This window comes from Oncorhynchus clarkii, chromosome 10 (genome assembly GCF_045791955.1).
Source record: "Oncorhynchus clarkii lewisi isolate Uvic-CL-2024 chromosome 10, UVic_Ocla_1.0, whole genome shotgun sequence".
Classification (NCBI taxonomy): domain Eukaryota; kingdom Metazoa; phylum Chordata; class Actinopteri; order Salmoniformes; family Salmonidae; genus Oncorhynchus; species Oncorhynchus clarkii.
In genome coordinates, this window is record NC_092156.1 from 66826451 (window position 1) to 66847003 (window position 20553).

Genomic DNA, 20553 nt, shown 5'->3' on the forward strand with positions numbered 1-20553 from the left:
ACTGATATTGCAGGCGAAAGCCTGAGAAAAATCCAATCCGGAAGTGCCTCGTGTTTTGAAAGCTCTGCGTTCCAATGCGTCCCTATTGAGCAGTGAATGGGCTATCAACCAGATTACTTTTTCTACGTATTCCCCAAGGTGTCTACAGCATTGTGACGTAGTTTTACGCATTTATGTTGAAGAATACCCGTAAGCGGCTACATTGTGTAAGTGGTCACCTGATGGCTCTCAGAGTGACTCTCGCGTAAAATACAGAGGTAGCCATTTTTCCAATCGGTCCTACTGAAAAACCAATTGTCCGGGGGATATATTATCGAATAGATATTTGAAAAACACCTTGAAGATTGATTATAAACAACATTTGCCATGTTTCTGTCGATTATTATGGAACTAATTTGGAATATTTTTCGGCGTTTTCGTGACCGCAATTTCCGGTCGATTTCTCAGCCAAACGTGAAGAACAAACGAAGCTATTTCGCCTACAAAAATAATATTTTTGGAAAAAATGAACATTGGCTATCTAACTGGGAGTCTCGTGAGTGAAAACATCCGAAGCTCATCAAAGGTAAACGTTTAATTTGATTGCTTTTCTGACTTCCGTGACCAAGTTACCTGCTGCTAGCTGGACAAAATGCTATGCTAGGCTATCGATAAACTTACACAAATGCTTGTCTAGCTTTGGCTGTAAAGCATATTTTGAAAATCTGAGATGACAGGATGATTAACAAAAGGCTAAGCTGTGTCTCAGTATATTTCACTTGTGATTTTCATGAATAGGAATATTTTCTAGTAATATTTATGTCTTTCTCTCTGTCTCTGTCATCACCACCACCTGCATAGCAGCAATGTCACTTCCAATTTAGGCCTGCAGGTCTCTCCACAGGTGGAGAGGGAGAACATTCAGAGGACTGAAGAAGAGAGGACAGATGTCTCTCTCTCTCTTGACTTTTCCATGGGTGGACAGGGGGATGGGAAGGGTTATGATTGGAAAGGGATGGTAAAAACGTTGTCTCCGTGTTGTTATGTGATCTTTACCTGACCTTTACATGTATTCTGTATACCAGTGGAGACTGCTGAGTGGAGGACAGCTCATAATAATAGCTGGAACGGCGCAGGTGGAATGGAATCAAACACATAGTACCATTCCACAAATTCCACTCACTCCATTACCACGAGCCCGTTGTCCTCAATTAAGGTGCCACCAGCTCCTGTGCGGTATACATATACAATACCAGTCAAAGTTTGGACACACCTACTCATTCAAGGGTTTTTCTTTTCTAAATTGTAGAATAACAGTGATGACATCAAAACTATGAAATAACACATAGAATCATGTAGTAACCAAAAAAGTGTTATATTTTACACCAGGAGACTTTTTCACCAGGAGACTGCTCAGAAAACTCGAGGAGAACATCAGCTGGGCCCGTATGAAGATTAAACCATCCAAGTCACGCAGCATCTCGATTGTGAAGGGAGTACTCTCTGACCTGAAATTCTTCATCGGAGATGACCAAATCCCAACAGTGTCTGAGCAGCCGGTAAAAAGCCTTGGAAGGTGGTATGATGCAAGCCTGAAGGACAAAGACCAGGTGCAACAGCTGCGCAAAGACATCAGTAGTAGCCTACAGTCCATCGACAACACCCAGCTACCTGGAAAGTTAAAGGCCTGGTGTCTGCAGTTTGGTCTCCTACCCCGGGTGTTGTGGCCCTTAGCAGTGTATGAGGTTCCAATCTCAACAGTGGAGAAGATGGAAAGAGGAGTCACAGGCTACTTAAAGAAGTGGCTCGGAGTTCCACGATGCCTTACCACCATAGGCCTCTATGGAGATGGTGTCCTCAAGCTGCCCCTCACCAGTCTAACAGAGGAATTCAAGTGTTCAAAAACCAGGCTCCAGATGACACTGAATGAATCTCGAGACCCAGTGGTGAGCAACAACGCGCCGACCTTGGCAACTGGGCGCAAATGGAGGCCAGGAAAAGCAGTCCAGGAGGCAACAGCAGCCCTCAGACATGCTGACATTGTGGGTCATGTTCAGCAAGGGAGAGGAGGCCTTGGGCTAACTAGCCGTGCTGCTTGGAGTAAGGCCACTGCACCAGAGCGGAGGAAGATGGTAGTGCAGGAAGTACGCCATCAGGAGGAGGCTGCAAGGTGGGCCAAGGCAGTCTCTCTTTCCAAACAGGGACAGTGGACTCGATGGGACAGTGTGGAGAAGAGGAAGATAAGCTGGAAGGATCTGTGGGCCATGGAAGCGAGGCGGTTGAGCTTCTCCATCAGAGCAACATATGACGTCCTTCCAACACCAGTTAATCTTCACCAATGGTATGGTGAAGATCCGGACTGTGCCCTCTGTTCCATGCCAGCCAACCTCAGGCACATTCTCACAGGGTGTAAAACAAGTCTCACTCAAGGACGCTACACTTGGCGTCACAACCAAGTCCTTAAAAACCTTGCGTCCGCCCTGGAGGACAAGCGAGCTGCCACCAACTCCCTACCACCCCCATCAGCATCACAGCCCTTACGGACAAACTTTGTCCGCGAAGGGGCTAAACCACCGAAGCGCGGCTCGACACCATTAGAGCGAGACCAGCTGCGCTTGGCCCGCGACTGGAAAATGCTAGCTGACATTGGCCGGCAACTTGTGTTTCCTCCGGAGATCGCAACCACCACCCTAAGACCTGACATGGTGCTCTGGTCCCGTTCACTCAAGAAGGTCTTCATCATTGAGCTCACAGTACCCTGGGAGGACTCAGTAGATGAGGCTTATGAGCGAAAGCATCTGCGCTATGCCGATCTAGCTGCCGAAGCACGGCATCATGGCTGGAACACAGAAGTCCGACCAGTGGAGGTGGGCTGCAGAGGTTTTGTGGCAACATCTACAACCAGACTGCTTAGAGACCTTGGAATTAAGGGCCAGAGCCAGCGTTCGGCAATCAAAGCTGTATCGGAGGCGGCAGAAGGCAGCAGTCAGTGGCTCTGGATGAAGAGGAAAGACCCCAGCTGGGCCCCGAAGTGAGAGGGCCAGGAGGTATGCGGTCAACAATGCTTGACTCAGGGAGGAGGATGCCCCTGCCATGCATAGTCCCATGGGATGTTGGCTATCATCAACAACTCCTATGACTAATTGGGAATGGGACGCAAGCGTAGGATTGATCACCCTGTCGCTGGCCGCCTTTGGGGAGGGTGTATAGTGTGAAAGGCCGAAACACCCTAGGAACCAAAGGTACACTACTGATGATGCGCTCCCCAAATTTCACCAGGCTCACTGTTCATTAACTCTTGGAAGTGCTTGCACAAAGGATAGTAACATCTCATCCTGTGTTCTTGGAATCTGAATATCTGGACTTGTCCAGTGACTGCTGAGAAAGATCAGCTGACAACAGGGGAAAGTCTTTGTGGCGGCACGGAGAGACGGCTGACAGGAGGGAATAGACCCCACTGGGACAGTCATGGGGTAGCTTCCCATTTCTGTAGTTTCCCATGCTTCGCAGTATGTTGGAAACACCCGCTTTTAGCTACAGAAAGTCAACATACGAGAATACCCCTAGAGTCTGCGAGAGCGGGGGCGGAAGATGACTCATCGGCTGACAACATGGTAACGACTGGACCGGAAACGACTACGAGTAATGAGAGCACAGCACAAGAGAACACCACAGCAACTGTCACAAGTTCTGCTGCAACAGCGGGCCACAAACAGATGCAGGTATGTGTCTGTGGTTGGAGGAAAGTTACATCACACCATGGGTTGAGGATCCACCAGGGGAAGAAGGGGTGTTTGGGTAAAGAGAGACAGAGGCCTCGCATTGATTACTTTCTGCGAAAGCGATCAAATCAGTCGAATGAAGCACAGCAACTGGACGCTAACCATAGTTTGCAGTGCATCAGCACCACTGTCATGGAGGACGTAAACTCAAGCACCGAAGTAACAACTGAGGTGGAACCAACAACAGGAGTGGAACTCACCGAGCCTCCCAGACCTGCAGTCGAGAGGAGACTACCAGGGCACAGGCCGTATGTGAAGTGGCCTGGCGCCAGTGACAAGAAGTTGTGGGAAACAGTGAATACTGACCTTACCTTGACCCTCGAGAAACTTCGAGGCACAGTGGAGAAGAAGTTGGAGAGAATGGGGGACATTATCTATGAGTACGGGACAGAAAGATTTGGAGTGGAAGAGGCAAAAGGCGGGAGAAAGGTTCCAACCCCACCAGTTTCCAGGAGGCAACAAGAAATCAAGCGCCTCGTTCAAGAAAGGCGACAGCTTAAGAAACAGTGGAAGAAGGCCTCGGAAGTGGAAAAGGAGGGCATAGAGGCACTTCAAGCTGATATCAAAACCCGGTTGGCATCCCTCCGCAGAGCAGAGAACCTACGGAAACGCAGAAGGAAGAAAGAACAAACTAGAACTCGATTCTATAAAGATCCCTTCAAGTTCCTTAAAAGTCTCTTCACGAAGGAAAAAAGTGGAGCTCTAAAAACAACCAAGAAAGACCTAGAGGAGCACCTGAGAACAACAAACTTTGACTCAAAGCGACATGAACATCTGGCCATCCCATCAGATATCCCACCCATTGAACCCCCGGAACATCATATTGAGACCAGCCCTCCGACATGGAAAGAGGTGGAAAACACAGTTCGACGGGCAAGAACAGCATCAGCCCCGGGGCCAAATGGAGTCCCGTACAAAGTGTATAAGAACGCACCAGACGTCCTGAGGTTCCTCTGGAGGCTTATGAGAACAGCTTGGAAAAATAAGATAATACCCAAAGTGTGGCGTAGGGCAGGCGGGGTCCTGATCCCTAAGGAGAAGGATGCAGTGAACATCAGCCAATTCCGCCCAATCTCCTTACTGAATGTCGAGGGTAAAATCTTCTTTAGGGTCATTGCCCAGAGGATGGCCGAGTACCTGCAAAGGAATGCGTACGTCGATACATCTGTACAGAAGGCAGGAATATCAGGGTTCTCTGGCTGCTTGGAACATTCCAGCATGATCTGGCACCAGATCCAAATGGCCAAGGTGGAAAAAAGGGACCTCCATGTAGTCTTTCTTGACCTCGCCAATGCATTTGGCTCTGTGCCCCATGAACTCCTGTGGTCTGCCTTCAGATTTTTCCACATACCGGACACCATCACAACCCTGGTGAAGTCGTACTTCCAGGATCTGCAGTTCTGCTTTACCACCTCAGAGTTCACCACCTCATGGCAGTGCCTGAATGTAGGTATAATGGCGGGATGTACCATTTCTCCGTTGGCATTCATAATGGCAATGGAGGTTATCATCAGATCCTCAAAATGGGTTGCTGGTGGACAGCGAGTCGACTCTGGTTTCCGCCTCCCTCCACTCAGAGCCTACATGGACGACATTACAACATTGACCACCACTGTCCCATGCACCAGGAGACTGCTCAGAAAACTCGAGGAGAACATCAGCTGGGCCCGTATGAAGATTAAACCATCCAAGTCACGCAGCATCTCGATTGTGAAGGGAGTACTCTCTGACCTGAAATTCTTCATCGGAGATGACCAAATCCCAACAGTGTCTGAGCAGCCGGTAAAAAGCCTTGGAAGGTGGTATGATGCAAGCCTGAAGGACAAAGACCAGGTGCAACAGCTGCGCAAAGACATCAGTAGTAGCCTACAGTCCATCGACAACACCCAGCTACCTGGAAAGTTAAAGGCCTGGTGTCTGCAGTTTGGTCTCCTACCCCGGGTGTTGTGGCCCTTAGCAGTGTATGAGGTTCCAATCTCAACAGTGGAGAAGATGGAAAGAGGAGTCACAGGCTACTTAAAGAAGTGGCTCGGAGTTCCACGATGCCTTACCACCATAGGCCTCTATGGAGATGGTGTCCTCAAGCTGCCCCTCACCAGTCTAACAGAGGAATTCAAGTGTTCAAAAACCAGGCTCCAGATGACACTGAATGAATCTCGAGACCCAGTGGTGAGCAACAACGCGCCGACCTTGGCAACTGGGCGCAAATGGAGGCCAGGAAAAGCAGTCCAGGAGGCAACAGCAGCCCTCAGACATGCTGACATTGTGGGTCATGTTCAGCAAGGGAGAGGAGGCCTTGGGCTAACTAGCCGTGCTGCTTGGAGTAAGGCCACTGCACCAGAGCGGAGGAAGATGGTAGTGCAGGAAGTACGCCATCAGGAGGAGGCTGCAAGGTGGGCCAAGGCAGTCTCTCTTTCCAAACAGGGACAGTGGACTCGATGGGACAGTGTGGAGAAGAGGAAGATAAGCTGGAAGGATCTGTGGGCCATGGAAGCGAGGCGGTTGAGCTTCTCCATCAGAGCAACATATGACGTCCTTCCAACACCAGTTAATCTTCACCAATGGTATGGTGAAGATCCGGACTGTGCCCTCTGTTCCATGCCAGCCAACCTCAGGCACATTCTCACAGGGTGTAAAACAAGTCTCACTCAAGGACGCTACACTTGGCGTCACAACCAAGTCCTTAAAAACCTTGCGTCCGCCCTGGAGGACAAGCGAGCTGCCACCAACTCCCTACCACCCCCATCAGCATCACAGCCCTTACGGACAAACTTTGTCCGCGAAGGGGCTAAACCACCGAAGCGCGGCTCGACACCATTAGAGCGAGACCAGCTGCGCTTGGCCCGCGACTGGAAAATGCTAGCTGACATTGGCCGGCAACTTGTGTTTCCTCCGGAGATCGCAACCACCACCCTAAGACCTGACATGGTGCTCTGGTCCCGTTCACTCAAGAAGGTCTTCATCATTGAGCTCACAGTACCCTGGGAGGACTCAGTAGATGAGGCTTATGAGCGAAAGCATCTGCGCTATGCCGATCTAGCTGCCGAAGCACGGCATCATGGCTGGAACACAGAAGTCCGACCAGTGGAGGTGGGCTGCAGAGGTTTTGTGGCAACATCTACAACCAGACTGCTTAGAGACCTTGGAATTAAGGGCCAGAGCCAGCGTTCGGCAATCAAAGCTGTATCGGAGGCGGCAGAAGGCAGCAGTCAGTGGCTCTGGATGAAGAGGAAAGACCCCAGCTGGGCCCCGAAGTGAGAGGGCCAGGAGGTATGCGGTCAACAATGCTTGACTCAGGGAGGAGGATGCCCCTGCCATGCATAGTCCCATGGGATGTTGGCTATCATCAACAACTCCTATGACTAATTGGGAATGGGACGCAAGCGTAGGATTGATCACCCTGTCGCTGGCCGCCTTTGGGGAGGGTGTATAGTGTGAAAGGCCGAAACACCCTAGGAACCAAAGGTACACTACTGATGATGCGCTCCCCAAATTTCACCAGGCTCACTGTTCATTCACTCTTGGAAGTGCTTGCACAAAGGATAGTAACATCTCATCCTGTGTTCTTGGAATCTTAGATTCTTCAAAGTAGCCACGCTTTGCCTCGATGACAGCTTTGCACACTCTTGGCATTCTCTCAACCAGCTTCACCTGGAATGCTTTTCCAACAGTCTTGAAGGAGTTCCCACATATGCTTAGCACTTGTTGGCTACTTTTCCTTCACTCTCCAACACATCTAAAGGACAGATTTCTACCTGTCTAATGTCCATTGCCCGTGTTTCTTGGCCCAAGCAGGTCTCTTCTCTCTGAACTTATCCTCTGCAGCAGCGGTAACTCTGGGTCTTCCTTTCCTGTGGTGGTCCTCAAGAAAGCCCGTTTCATCACAGCGCTGGATGTTTTTTGCGACTGCACTTGAAGAAATTTTCAAACTTTCTAGAAATTTTCCAGATTGCCTGACCTTCATGTCTTAAAAGTAATGATGGATTGTCATTTCTCTTTGCTTATTTGAGCTTTGCTTATTTGAGCTGTTCTTGCCATTATATGGGCTTCGTCTTTTACCAAATAGGGCTATCTTCTGTATACCACCCCTACTTTGTCACAAGTGACTACCTCATTAAGCTGGTTGAGAGAATGCCAAGAGTGTGCACAGCTGTCATCAAGGCCAAGTGTGGCTACTTTGAATAATCTGTTTTGTTTAACACTTTTTTGGTTACTACATGATTCCATATGTGTTATTTCATAGTGTTGATGTCTTCACACTTGTTCTACAATGTAGAAAATAGTAAATAATAAAGAAAAACCCTTGAATGAGTAGGTGTGTCCAAACTTTTGACTGGTACTGTACGTTACAGTACCAGAAAATATGTATTTTTAAGTTGTAGATTTATTGTGTTTTTATGACTTTGTAAATAGTAAATTATTGAATTTGAAATAAACCATTCTCTCTCTAACAGGTTTTCCTGCCATTCTGGGATGAGATTCCCTTTCCATGAATGGAAAAGGAGATCAAATTAAAAAGCAATGATACACAACTCAATACCAAAGACAGCTCTTGTCTGTCAATCTCAAACACAACCCTGCTTTGATGGGCCAGTCAGACAGTCAAACAGACAGTCAGTCAGTCAGACAATCAGACAAACAGTCAGTCAAACAGTTGGTCAAATAGTCAGTCAGACAGTCGGTCAGACAGAGAGTCAGTCAGTCAGATAGTCAGACAATCGGTCAGATTGTCAGAGTCAGTCAGACAGTCAGATAGTCGGTCAGATAGTCTGACAGTCGGTCAGATAGTCAGACAGTCAGTCAGTAAGTCGGTGAGATAGTCAGTCAGTCAGTCAGTCAGTCACTCACTCAGACAGTCAGTCACTCACTCAGACAGTCAGTCACTCAGACAGTCAGTCAGTAAGTCGGTCAGATAGTCAGACAGTCACTCAGTCAGACAGTCAGTCAGTAAGTCAGGTAGATAGTCAGACAGTCAGTCACTCAGTCACTCAGACAGTCAGTCACTCAGACAGTCAGTCACTCAGACAGTCAGTCAGTTAGTCGACAGCCCATCTCACCACACGCTCCAGACCAGCTGCAAAAAAAACAACTCGTAATCCAATTCAGATGGAGGATTCCAGGAAAGTAGAGAGTGATAGACTGTAACAGGAACATCTGGACAGACAGGGCTCTCTACACAATCACCTACTGTCAACAACATCATACACTTGGATTAGATCTTCTGGATTTCTCCAGTCCAGACCTTACTTGGGTATTTCCAAACATGAGGATCTGAAGGGAATAGGTGTGACTTTCACTCACAGTTAAAAACGGTACGTTTTATTTAGCTATTTCAGTCAAAAAAAGACAGGACGTTTCTTCTGTCAATTACCATCATTAGAGTCTACTAATCTCCAACCTGAGGAGGATCTATAATGTATGACCGATATATGATCCGAGTTTGATCAGCATTACTGTCACGCTCGTCCTCTTCTTCTGACAAGGACTAGCAAGGATCAGACCAAAGCGCAGCGTTGTACGTGTTCATGACGATATTTATTCAACTCAGAACACTAAAACAAAAATAACAACGAGAATGATACGAAACGAAACAGTCCTGTCTGGTGACATACACAAAGACAGAAAATAATCACCCACGAAACACAATAGAAAACAGGCTCCCTAAATATGGTTCTCAATCAGGGACAACGATTGACAGCTGCCTCTGATTGAGAACCATACCAGGCCAAACACAGAAATAGCAAATCATAGAAAAACTAACATAGACAACCCACCCAACTCACGCCCTGACCATACTAAAACAAAGACATAACAAAAGAACTAAGGTCAGAACGTGACAATTACTGTATGAAAAAGGAAAAATGGGATTGTATTCAACCGGTAATGTTGTGTCCTACTCTGGACTGTATAGAATGGTGCCGGTGTTGTTGTGCCCTACTCTGGACTGTATAGAATGGGGCCGGTGTTGTGCCCTACTCTGGACTGTATAGAATGGGGCCGGTGTTGTGCCCTACTCTGGACTGTATAGAATGGGGCCGGTGTTGTGCCCTACTCTGGACTGTATCGAATGGGGCCGGTGTTGTTGTGCCCTACTCTGGACTGTATAGAATGGGGCCGGTGTTGTTGTGCCCTACTCTGGACTGTATAGAATGGGGCCGGTGTTGTTGTGCCCTACTCTGGACTGTATAGAATGGGGCCGGTGTTGTTGTGCCCTACTCTGGACTGTATAGAATGGGGCCGGTGTTGTTGTGCCCTACTCTGGACTGTATAGAATGGGGCCGGTGTTGTTGTGCCCTACTCTGGAATGTATAGAATGGGGCCGGTGTTGTGCCCTACTCTGGACTGTATAGAATGGGGCCAGTGTTGTTGTGCCCTACTCTGGACTGTATAGAATGGGGCCGGTGTTGTTGTGCCCTACTCTGGACTGTATAGAATGGGGCCGGTGTTGTTGTGCCCTACTCTGGACTGTATAGAATGGGGCCGGTGTTGTTGTGCCCTACTCTGGAATGTATAGAATGGGGCCGGTGTTGTGCCCTACTCTGGACTGTATAGAATGGTGCCGGTGTTGTTGTGCCCTACTCTGGAATGTATAGAATGGGGCCAGTGTTGTGCCCTACTCTGGACTGTATAGAATGGGGCCGGTGTTGTTGTGCCCTACTCTGGAATGTATAGAATGGGGCCAGTGTTGTGCCCTACTCTGGACTGTATAGAATGGGGCCGGTGTGGTTGTGCCCTACTCTGGACTGTATAGAATGGGGCCGGTGTTGTGCCCTACTCTGGACTGTATAGAATGGGGCCGGTGTTGTGCCCTACTCTGGACTGTATAGAATGGGGCCGGTGTTGTTGTGCCCTACTCTGGACTGAATAGAATGGGGCCGTGTTGTTGTGCCCTACTCTGGACTGTATAGAATGGGGCTGTGGTGTTGTGCCCTACTCTGGACTGTATAGAATGGGGCCGGTGTTGTGCCCTACTCTGGACGGTATAGAATGGGGCCGGTGTTGTGCCCTACTCTGGACTGTATAGAATGGGGGAGGGTTTGGGCTACTCTGATAAACTTACATTAGCTTTATACAGAATGTTCTGAGAACAGGAGTGGTAAAAATGTCAATGAGAAACCAAAGGTAATGTGATGGGTAAGGTTTCAGTATCACCTTATTAGTCATCAGACACAATAACTACCAAGCTAGATCACACTTTATCTGATAAATGGTTACTACAAGTCATTATTTGATCACTGGTCGTTGGTTACAACAGGCGACCCCGTAGATATGTGATAATCTGATATCCGATCCCCCTCCTAAAAGGTAAGCCTGACCTGCACTTTTCTTTCTTTCCTAAATCACATTAACCTCCCAAACATCTTCCAGCCCAGCAGTCCCCTTCTCTAACCTCTCTTACCCAACACATACTTAGTGTGTGTCCCAAATGGCACCCTATTCCCTACAGAGTGCACATAGTGCTATGGGCCCTATAGGTTGTGTAATATATAGAGAATAGGATGCCATTTGGGATGCAGAGTTACGCCTCTCCCTTACACAAGTAGGGCCCAATTAAGCATCACACAAATATCTGTAGCGGACAGGTCCCACTCTTATCCGCCCTCTGCCCATTTAAGCTGAAACATGCCACCGTTTACACAAGAGCTCCATAAAAGTGCCCAGGCAGAGCTATCTATCTATCTCCCTTCCTTGCCTGCCATTCATTCAGCCTGTATTGGGTTAGTGCGCTAACTGGCGCTAACGCTAACCCATTGGTGAGTAGTTAGCATAGCCAGGCAGAATTAATGGGAGTCAGAGGGATCTAATAGGTTAGCCCATGATCACATGTCATTGACAAGGCCTGTTAGCCTGACCTGTGCCATTTCAAGCCTGCTCTAGCTGCTAGCCACCAATCCCTACCAACCCCATTGATCATTTTGCGCTAGCTGCTTCAGTCAGTGCTGTTAATCAATTTAGGGGCCGGGGCTGTAGGATGAGGAGCCAGTAATGATGCTCTCTGCTCTCTCCCCAGAGACGGGGCATTATAAAGAAGTTACATTATTTATCAGCAGGGCCTGGACGGGGCCTCCATTAGCCCCCACTCAATTGAGTCGCTGGCTATGAAGGGAGGAGTGGATGGAGAGAGGAATAAAGAGATGCAGAGAGATAACGAATAGAGGAGAGAGGGATGAAGAGAGGTAAAGAGGAGAGGGGGATAAAGAGATGGAGAGAGATAACGAATAGAGGAGAGAGGGATGGGAGAGGAGGGTGTGTGTGCATGCGTGCGTTCGTGTGTACGTTCGTGTGTACGTGCATGTGCAAGTGTGTCTGAGAGAGAGAAAAAGAGTGAACAGAGAGGCCTGAGGGAGGAAAGAGGGAGAGAGAGAGGGTAAGAGAGAGGGGGAAAGAGTGAGGAGAGAGAGAGAGAGGAACGAGGGAGGAGAGAGAAGGGGGATGCAAATTCTTGTTAATACACACACTGTCTAGCCTCTCGGCGTAAACCTTCCACTTCACACAAGAGTGTTCCCTCTAACTGTCAGCTCAGCAGCCCAACACAAATAGTGACTGTATGGCCTCGTTGTGCTGTCTCCCTCTCACTCTGTGTGGCCTGACCCATCGCCATGGACAAGGTGTGTCTATTCCATGTATTATGTGTTCATTAATACACAGATAACAATCATCAAGTACCAAAACTGGATATCAAAATTCAATGAATGAGTATCGATGAATGATCTCCAAAAAGCAGCCGAGAGAATGTGTTTCGGCAAGCAAGCCCTCACGAACTAGGCCTACCCACGACACCACAACACCCAAACAACCATACCTCCCCAGCCTCTACAGTAGACAGAAATAACCAGACAGACAGACAGACAGGAAGACGGAGAGGTTTTGGTGACTAGACACAGCATTGACCCAGGAGGTCTACACAAATCTAGGGTCAGTTATCACACACGCACACACACACACATCCACCACACCTCACGTTAGCCACAAACATAACTCACCCACTGTAACCAACACATGGGCTTTCAATCAGCTATCCCAACCATCCCAGGCATTTGGGGTAAGCGTTGTGTTTGTGGTGGTTGGGATGGTCGGGAGGACACCTCAGGCCAACACATCATGAGGGGTCTGGGATGGGTCGGACATATAGAGAAGGGCTATTCTGAGGATGCCTCTGTCTGAAAGGAGAATGATGTTATGGCTGGAGACTGGAATGTGGTTAGCTTGTTTATTCCTATAAGGGGGAAATGTCTCTCCAAGTCCACCATGTGCTGTACCAGACTGAATACAGGAGATGTCCACCTATAGATGAACAGAAGAGGAACTGAGAAATGTGCCATTTCCTCTGTATAAGATCTAGGTTAAATGTCTAAGCTAAGACTGGACTCCTTTTTACAGTGGTAACTACACAGAAAAATACCCCATTCTCTGAGATAATGTTGCATATGAATGATCAATATCACTATCAACACTGGGATTTAGAGATACAGTACACATGTCCCTTTCACTCCTTCTATTATCCTGTCTTTAGCGAACCCTACAGCTATCTGTTATCAGACCATTGCAGAAATATCACATCTCTATAACTATGTAACACAGGCATTTCATCACAATCGTTATATCTATTTAAAAGTGTGACTAAAGCCAAACTGTCAGTCCACCATGTGCCTCACAACAACAACAAAAAACAGAAACAAATTGTTCATTTATAATAAAACACAAACCTGAATTTGACAAGAATGCTGCAGGATTCAACAATTGTACTAAATCATGGACAAGGACAAATTCCAGTCCTTTGAGTAATCTGATATGTCATCTTCAATGATGTCAGGAGATCTGGCCCTGCTGCTCAGGGTCTCACAGTCACACAGGCTCGCTCTGCATCCATGAGACATGGAACACACACACACACATACATATGTGCACACAATGCACGCACCCTAACACACGCATGTGCACGCGCGCGCAAACACACACGATGGAAGAGATAGATAGCCTATGTTGATTATTTAAAGCAAGTAATTTAGCAATGAGACACAGCTTCCCTCCAAATGGACACTGACGTTGAGATGAAGATCACTGTTAATATCCAATTAAATATCGCAAATCTTGGTTTTGCATCTTGGTTTTGCTGCTACATCCATGATGCATGAATTTAGATCAAATAATCTGCATGACATTTACAGATGGAAAGTAAACATGTGTGTCACAAATGTGATGTTGATACTATTTCTGAGTACAAGAGGCCTACATCAGTAGCATATTAGATTTAATCACAACAAATACAGATGGACAGACTGATATCAAACATCATACCAACACAATGCATCACAAAGGTTAACCATCAAAGCAGACTGACACATTGAAATACACACATTGTGCACACGCACTATTAATATTGTTCACAAGTACGTGTTCCAACTGTAGAATACACGACAATACAATGTTGCAAATATGAAATTAATCCCACATTCTACTAACGTTAATTGCCAATCAATCTCTGTTGCCAAATATGATAGACAGAAAAGTTTGAAGCTTCAAAATACATTTTCACTGTCTCTATCCCTTTTAAAAAGTTGCAAATACTATTTTCTTATAAGCAATAGATCTAGTCAACCGAACATACTCATTCCCCCAAGATTGTTGATGTTTTGACGGGTAAAAAATAAAGTTTACAGTACCTTATAAACAGCTATCAAGCTCGCTCTCAACCCTCCCATACTATACAGCTGCCTGTCTCTGGTCTCCTCGCGCTGGCGTCAGGGAGTCGCTGGGCCGTCGCACCCTCCGCGGAGCGCCAGTATCATGCCGCGGGATACAGTTTGGGGCGGTCCGTGAACAACAAGACCTACTTTTACACATCCTAACATTTTCATGCACTGTGGAATGGATTATGTAACTGTAAAACAATGTATTCTTTCGTGGAGTTTTTTTTAAAAGAGGGCTAGCTCTTTTGCTATTTTGGCAGTGGAGACTCTAGCCAAGTTGATTGCCTGTAGAGGACTACACACTCATCTGACTCCTGTTTCTTGTTAAAAGATACAGTTATGTGCTGCATCTTTTATGTGCAAATTGCATTAATGAGAAAATAAGTACATTTAGCATATTTATTTTACAAAGCTGTGAACATTTTTGAGGGTTTGATTCATTGTGATTAGATAGCAGAACATTCTTGCAGATGGATTGGCACAGCTGTTTTTGATGAACAGTTGCATTTATTCAAAAGATACATTAATTGCCATTGATGTATTGCTGATTCAACAAAATGGCCACACACATTCACACACTGTAAATAAAGATTGTGATAATTTCTTGTCGAAGGAATGCATAGAATAAATTATAAATTAATGCATATAATCGACATAAAAACGTAGGTTATTCTGGTGTAATACTATATAATATAGTAGTTTAGGCTATTTAGCAGACGCTTTTATTCAAAGTTACTTACAGTCAAGCATACATTCTTATATTATACTGAACAAAAATATGAACACAACATGCAACAATTTCAAAGATTTTACAGAGTTACAGTTCCTATAAGGATATCAGTCAATTGAAATAAATAAATTAGGTCCTAATCAATGGATTTTACATGACTGGGCAGGGCGCAGCCATGGGTGGGCCTGGAAGGGCCACTTGGGAGCCATGCCCAGGAAATCAGAATTCGTTTTTACCCACAAAGGGGCTTTATTATAGACAGAAATATATATGGTCTCAGACGATCCCTCTGGTGATGAAGCCGGATGTGGAGGTCCTGGGCTGGCGTGGTTACAATGTGGTCTGCGGTTGTGAGGCCGGTTGGACGTACTGCCAAATTCTCTAAAACGACGTTGGAGGTGACTTGTGGTAGAGAAATTAACATTTAATTTTCTGCCAACAGCTCTGGTGGACATTCCTGCAGTCAGCATGCCAATTTCACGCTACCTCAAAACTTGAGACATTTGTAGCATTGTGTTGTGTGACAAAACTGCACATTTTAGAGTGGCCTTTTATTCCCCCAGCACAAGGTGCACCTGTGTAATGATCATGCTGTTTAATCAACTTATTCATATGCCATACCTGTCAGGTGGACGAATTATCTTGGCAAATGAGAAACGCTCACGAACAGGGATGTAATCAAATTTGTGCACAACATTTAAGATAAATAAGTTTGTTCTGCATATGGAACATTTCTGGGATCTTTTATTTCAGCTCATGAAACATGGGATCAGCACTTTACATGGTGCGTTTATATTTTTGTTCAGTATATATTCAGTTACCAGAATATGCCAATTTACTATAGACCTAATATAAGCAAGTTAAAAATACACCTTCTGTCTCAGAACTGGATCAGTAATCTCTTGCAAATATGAGAGAGAGCCCGATAACACTGGTGTGGTTATCTGATGGAACTGATCTGAACTTTTGAACTGATCTGTGCTAAGCTTGTTCTTAGTTCCCCTTCTTTGATTGTGGCGCGATAAGCACTATTTATGTACTCGGGAGAACTAAAGTGTCTAAGGCAAGTGTCAACACAAAGGGCATGTTCTGTCATGTCCTCATATAGGCTACCATCTCAAATGAACACCTTGCTCTAGGGGCTAGGCATAAAGACAGCGTTTTAAAGTAAAGTGGAGAATGACAGCTGTGTTACAACTTAACAACAATGGGCCTGTGTTAAATGTGGGGAAAGACGGCTTAGTTTGTATCAACCCTCATTTTGATAGTTGCACTGTCAGAGAGAACGAAGCTGCAACGATTCATCAAACCATCTCATTAATACTGCATGGTAATGCATGAAAATAGACGTTAGGGTATCAGGCAGGCAGCAGGCAGGCTGGACGACAGGAACATTAAGTTTAATTTCCTCTCTCAGATTTGTGTGAGAGAGATGATACTAGACTGCAGACATAAACCCATTTTATATGTATTGACTGAATTGATCAATAGGCTCAATACATAGGCTAATAATAATTACTGATAGTTTACAATTGTGGGATAGTGCACCATAGCCTAGCCAACATCTGGAAGCCTGTAAGAAAATGAAGCAAATAATATAATACACTAGAATATGACATGATAGACTACAATATAATATAACATACTGGAATAGAACAGAATAGAATAGGTTTATGCCATGATGACAGTGGACCTGTCATTATCATAAAATTACCATTGACATAATTTATGAGAAATAGGCTAAATAGATCTTCCTTTTGAGATGAATGATGTTAAATTTCGAAGATTTTTTACCGGTCAAGAATTTTCACCGGTCAAGTGTGACATGGCTATTTGGCAAATTGGAGGGAATCGCCGCCGGCAGCAAACAGAGAGGTGGAACTAGATTCTCCTCAGGACTACTAGCGGCGGAGGAAAACCGCTGAAAGTGGAAGTTACTAGCGCAGGTTACGTCACGGGGCTGGCGACAGAATGTCTGAGTGAGGCGAGAGCAAGCTGCACGTGAACGTGAAGTGAAATCTGGGAAAACAGTGCGATGCGCGAGCGTGTTGGGAGCAGTTGAGGAGAAAAGACAAGGACTCTCGGAGGAGCCCTGAATTAGAATAAAATTGTCAGCAAATTAGATTACTTTGCTGTTTTAGAGCAGCAACAGTGTCTGTTTGCTCTCTCTTGTTCTGTACTTTTACAGACTGCAACTCACTGTCCAAATACTGTAAATTAATTTGTTTGCAAAGCTGGCAGCCACCCTTAGGCAAATATTTGCATTATGGCACCATCATATCTGATAAACACAGAGATAAAACAATGCACATGTTCTGTGCCAGACAGACTATCAGTGTAAGCATAATTGTAATCAATTTATCAAACCTATTTGAATCCAAACCTTTACAAGTTATTTTGATTACTTGATTGCAAACGAATGTGTGCATTTGCTGATATACACTATATATACAAAAGTATGTGGACACCCCTTCAAATTAGTGGATTTGTCTATTTCAGCCAAACCCGTTGCTGATAGGTGTATAAAATCAAGCACACGGCCATGCACTCTCCATAGACAAACATTGGCAGTAGAATGGCCTTTCTGAAGAGCTCAGTGACTTTCAACGTGGCACCGTCATTGGATGCCACCTTTCCAGCAAGTCAGTTTGTTAAATTTCTGCACTGCTAGAGCTGCCCCGGTCAATCTTTAAGTGCTGTTATTGTGACGTGGAAGCATCTAGGAGCAACACAGACTCAGCACGAAGTGGTAGGCCATACAAGCTCACAGAATGAGACCACCGAGTGCTGAAGCACAAAGCACGTAAAAATCATCTGTCCTCGGTTGCAACACTCCCTACTGAGTTCCAAACAGCCTCTGGAAGCAACTTCAGCACAATAACTTTTCATCTGGAGCTTCATGAAATGGGTTTTCCAGGCCGAGCAGCCGCACACAAGCCTAATATCACCACACGCAATGAGTCGGCTGGAGTGGTAAGCTCGCCGCCATTGGACTCTGGAGCAGTGGAAACGTGTTCTCTGGAGTGATGAATCACGCTTCACCATCTGGCAGTCTGACGGACAAATCTGGGTTTGGCAGATGCCAGGAGAATGCTTCCTGCCCAATGCATAGTGCCAACTGTAAAGTTTGGTGGAGGAGGAATAATGGTAATGGGGCTGTTTTTCATGGTTCAAGCTAGGCCCCTTAGTTCCAGTGAAGGGAAATCTTAACGCTACAGCATACAATGACATTCTAGACCATTCTGTGCTTCCAACGTTGTGGCAACAGTTTGAAGAAGGCCCTTTACTGTTTCAGCATGACAATGCCCCTGTGCACAAAGCAAGGTCCAAACAGAAATGGTTTGTTGAGATCGGTGTGGAATAGAATGACAGAATGTTTGACTCATCCTAATTTTGATGAAACTCATTTGTCTACTCATATAGTCAATGGGTACCTTATATTGTTCTTCAGAAACTGTTAACACAAGAAAAGGAAAATGCATCTGAACTGTAATATCATAGTAAAAGTCATTAGAGATTTCATGAAAGCAGGACTACGGAAAGAACTGGGAAATAGAGTCAACCCCCATATCTTCTACATGCTGTCCCACCACCATTATTTCTAGTGATGTGTGTGTGCGTGTGTGTGTCTTTTTCTTTCCTGAGATGTTCTATGACAGGTCCTATTGTTAGGTCATCACACAGCTGGATACCTCGGAGTGACGGAGAAGAGAAAAGATCTATTGGAGAGGTCGTCACCTTCCCATCTCTCTTTACCACACAAACACAGGCATGCACGCACACACACACAAACACACACTGCCTGTGTACTAAATAATGGAAGGCGTTGCTTTCTAAGCACAGATCCAGGATCAGCTCTTCCCGAGACCAAACCTAACCAACAAAAAAAAGGTTCAATGTATATCTGACCCAGACCTAAGATAACCTAATACACCCGACTCAGTCTTAAACCTATCGGTCCACTCCTTAGTGACCAGTGACCACTGATCTAAAATAAGACGATAGGTGGGTAACCAAAGGTGGGAACCAATGGTTAGTAGTGTGAGTCATTGACATCACTGGTATAGTGAGACTTATGATCCTGGTACACCTGTTTTCATCTTAAACCTGTCCGTCCACTCCTTAGTGACCACTGATATAAAATGACTAAAATTAGACGCGATAGGTGGGAACCAATAAGAGGTGGAACCAATGGTTAGTGACTGTGGGCATTTAATATCATACACTTAATGTTGTGGGCGCATGGCCAGCCACTTTGATTTCACTTAGTTGTTTGAGATCAGAGGTCATGAGGATTGGCCCATTTAAAAGCATTGGAACTCAGCCTGTCTCTAGGCTAAACGGCATAAGGAAGAGCATAACTGGAAGGTTGGATTGCAGCACAGCGTTCCATAGACGTCCATGAATTGGCACGGGCATCAGAATGCTCTACGATGAACGATGACAGACGTGTTTAGATGAGAGTGAGACCGGGCGGGTGGCGCGAGTGGGGACATTGCCCCCCCCCCCCCCCCCCACCGGAGGACTTTGGCAGGCCTGGTAGGTTTTTCAGTAACGACAGGCATTCTGGCAGGCAGTGTATCGGCCAGCTCGCATTTCAAACGGGCGCCTCTCTCGACGCAGCTTTCCACTAGACCTTCTAGAAATAATGTTGGGAGTGGTAATATTAAAACGGTCTCTCTACGGGCTGAGGGATTACTATCTCCATCCAGTCACTGCACAGCACAATGCCCTAAGCCTTCCTCAGTAGCATACTGAAACATTCAGGTGTCACTCACTCATGTCAGTGACCACAACAAGCATATTGCTGTGTATATATCATTGGCTATTGTCACCATGACTCTCTAAATTGCAAAATAACAAGGCAGACACATGCACACACAGCTATCCACTGACACGTGCACACACATGGTATGCAACAACAGAATGCATCAGTAGTACCCTACTATGTCACTTCTCTAGTATGACTCACACCCCAGCCTGTAAGGACACACACACACACACGCACGCACGCACGCACACACACACACACACACACACACGCCACTCCTCTCTCCTCGCCACACCTCTCTCCTCACCCCTCTGATCTGATCACAGGTCCGCTGGTGATTGCCGTTTGTCTCTGAGGACAATGTGCTATTTGTGAACCCGCCGTATGTAAACTGAGATGGCAGACTGTCGGCTGTGTCTAAAAATCACGGTTGGGGCTGGTCGCCTGCCCCCCACCCCCACCCCAACTATCCCGCAGAAGAGGCCCCCAAGGCAGGGCACCATGGAGGGTGGTCTGGGCTGCCCCTGTCCCCAGGGTTTGGCGGGTTGGGGGGGGGGGGGGGGGGGGGGGGGTAACTTTTGGGGAGAAGCGTCAGCTGCC

The 20553-nt window shown here is 46.2% G+C and overlaps 1 protein-coding gene across 5 annotated transcripts in view; it reads right to left on the minus strand.

Moving 5' to 3' along the window:
- The window catches only part of LOC139419023 (mothers against decapentaplegic homolog 1), a 31618-nt gene extending 17097 nt beyond the window's left edge, over nucleotides 1–14521 (minus strand). The window contains exons 1-2 of one of the 5 annotated variants that reach the window (XM_071168853.1): nucleotides 14426–14506; nucleotides 12746–13046 (exon numbers count right to left, since the gene is read on the minus strand). The gene's annotated coding sequence lies outside the window, so the exon portion shown is untranslated. Of the gene's footprint in view, nucleotides 1–12745; nucleotides 13047–14425 lie in introns of those variants that run through there. The other 4 variants (XM_071168854.1, XM_071168850.1, XM_071168848.1 and 1 more) reach the window with 4 other exon arrangements.
- Between the last annotated feature and the right edge of the window lie 6032 nt (nucleotides 14522–20553).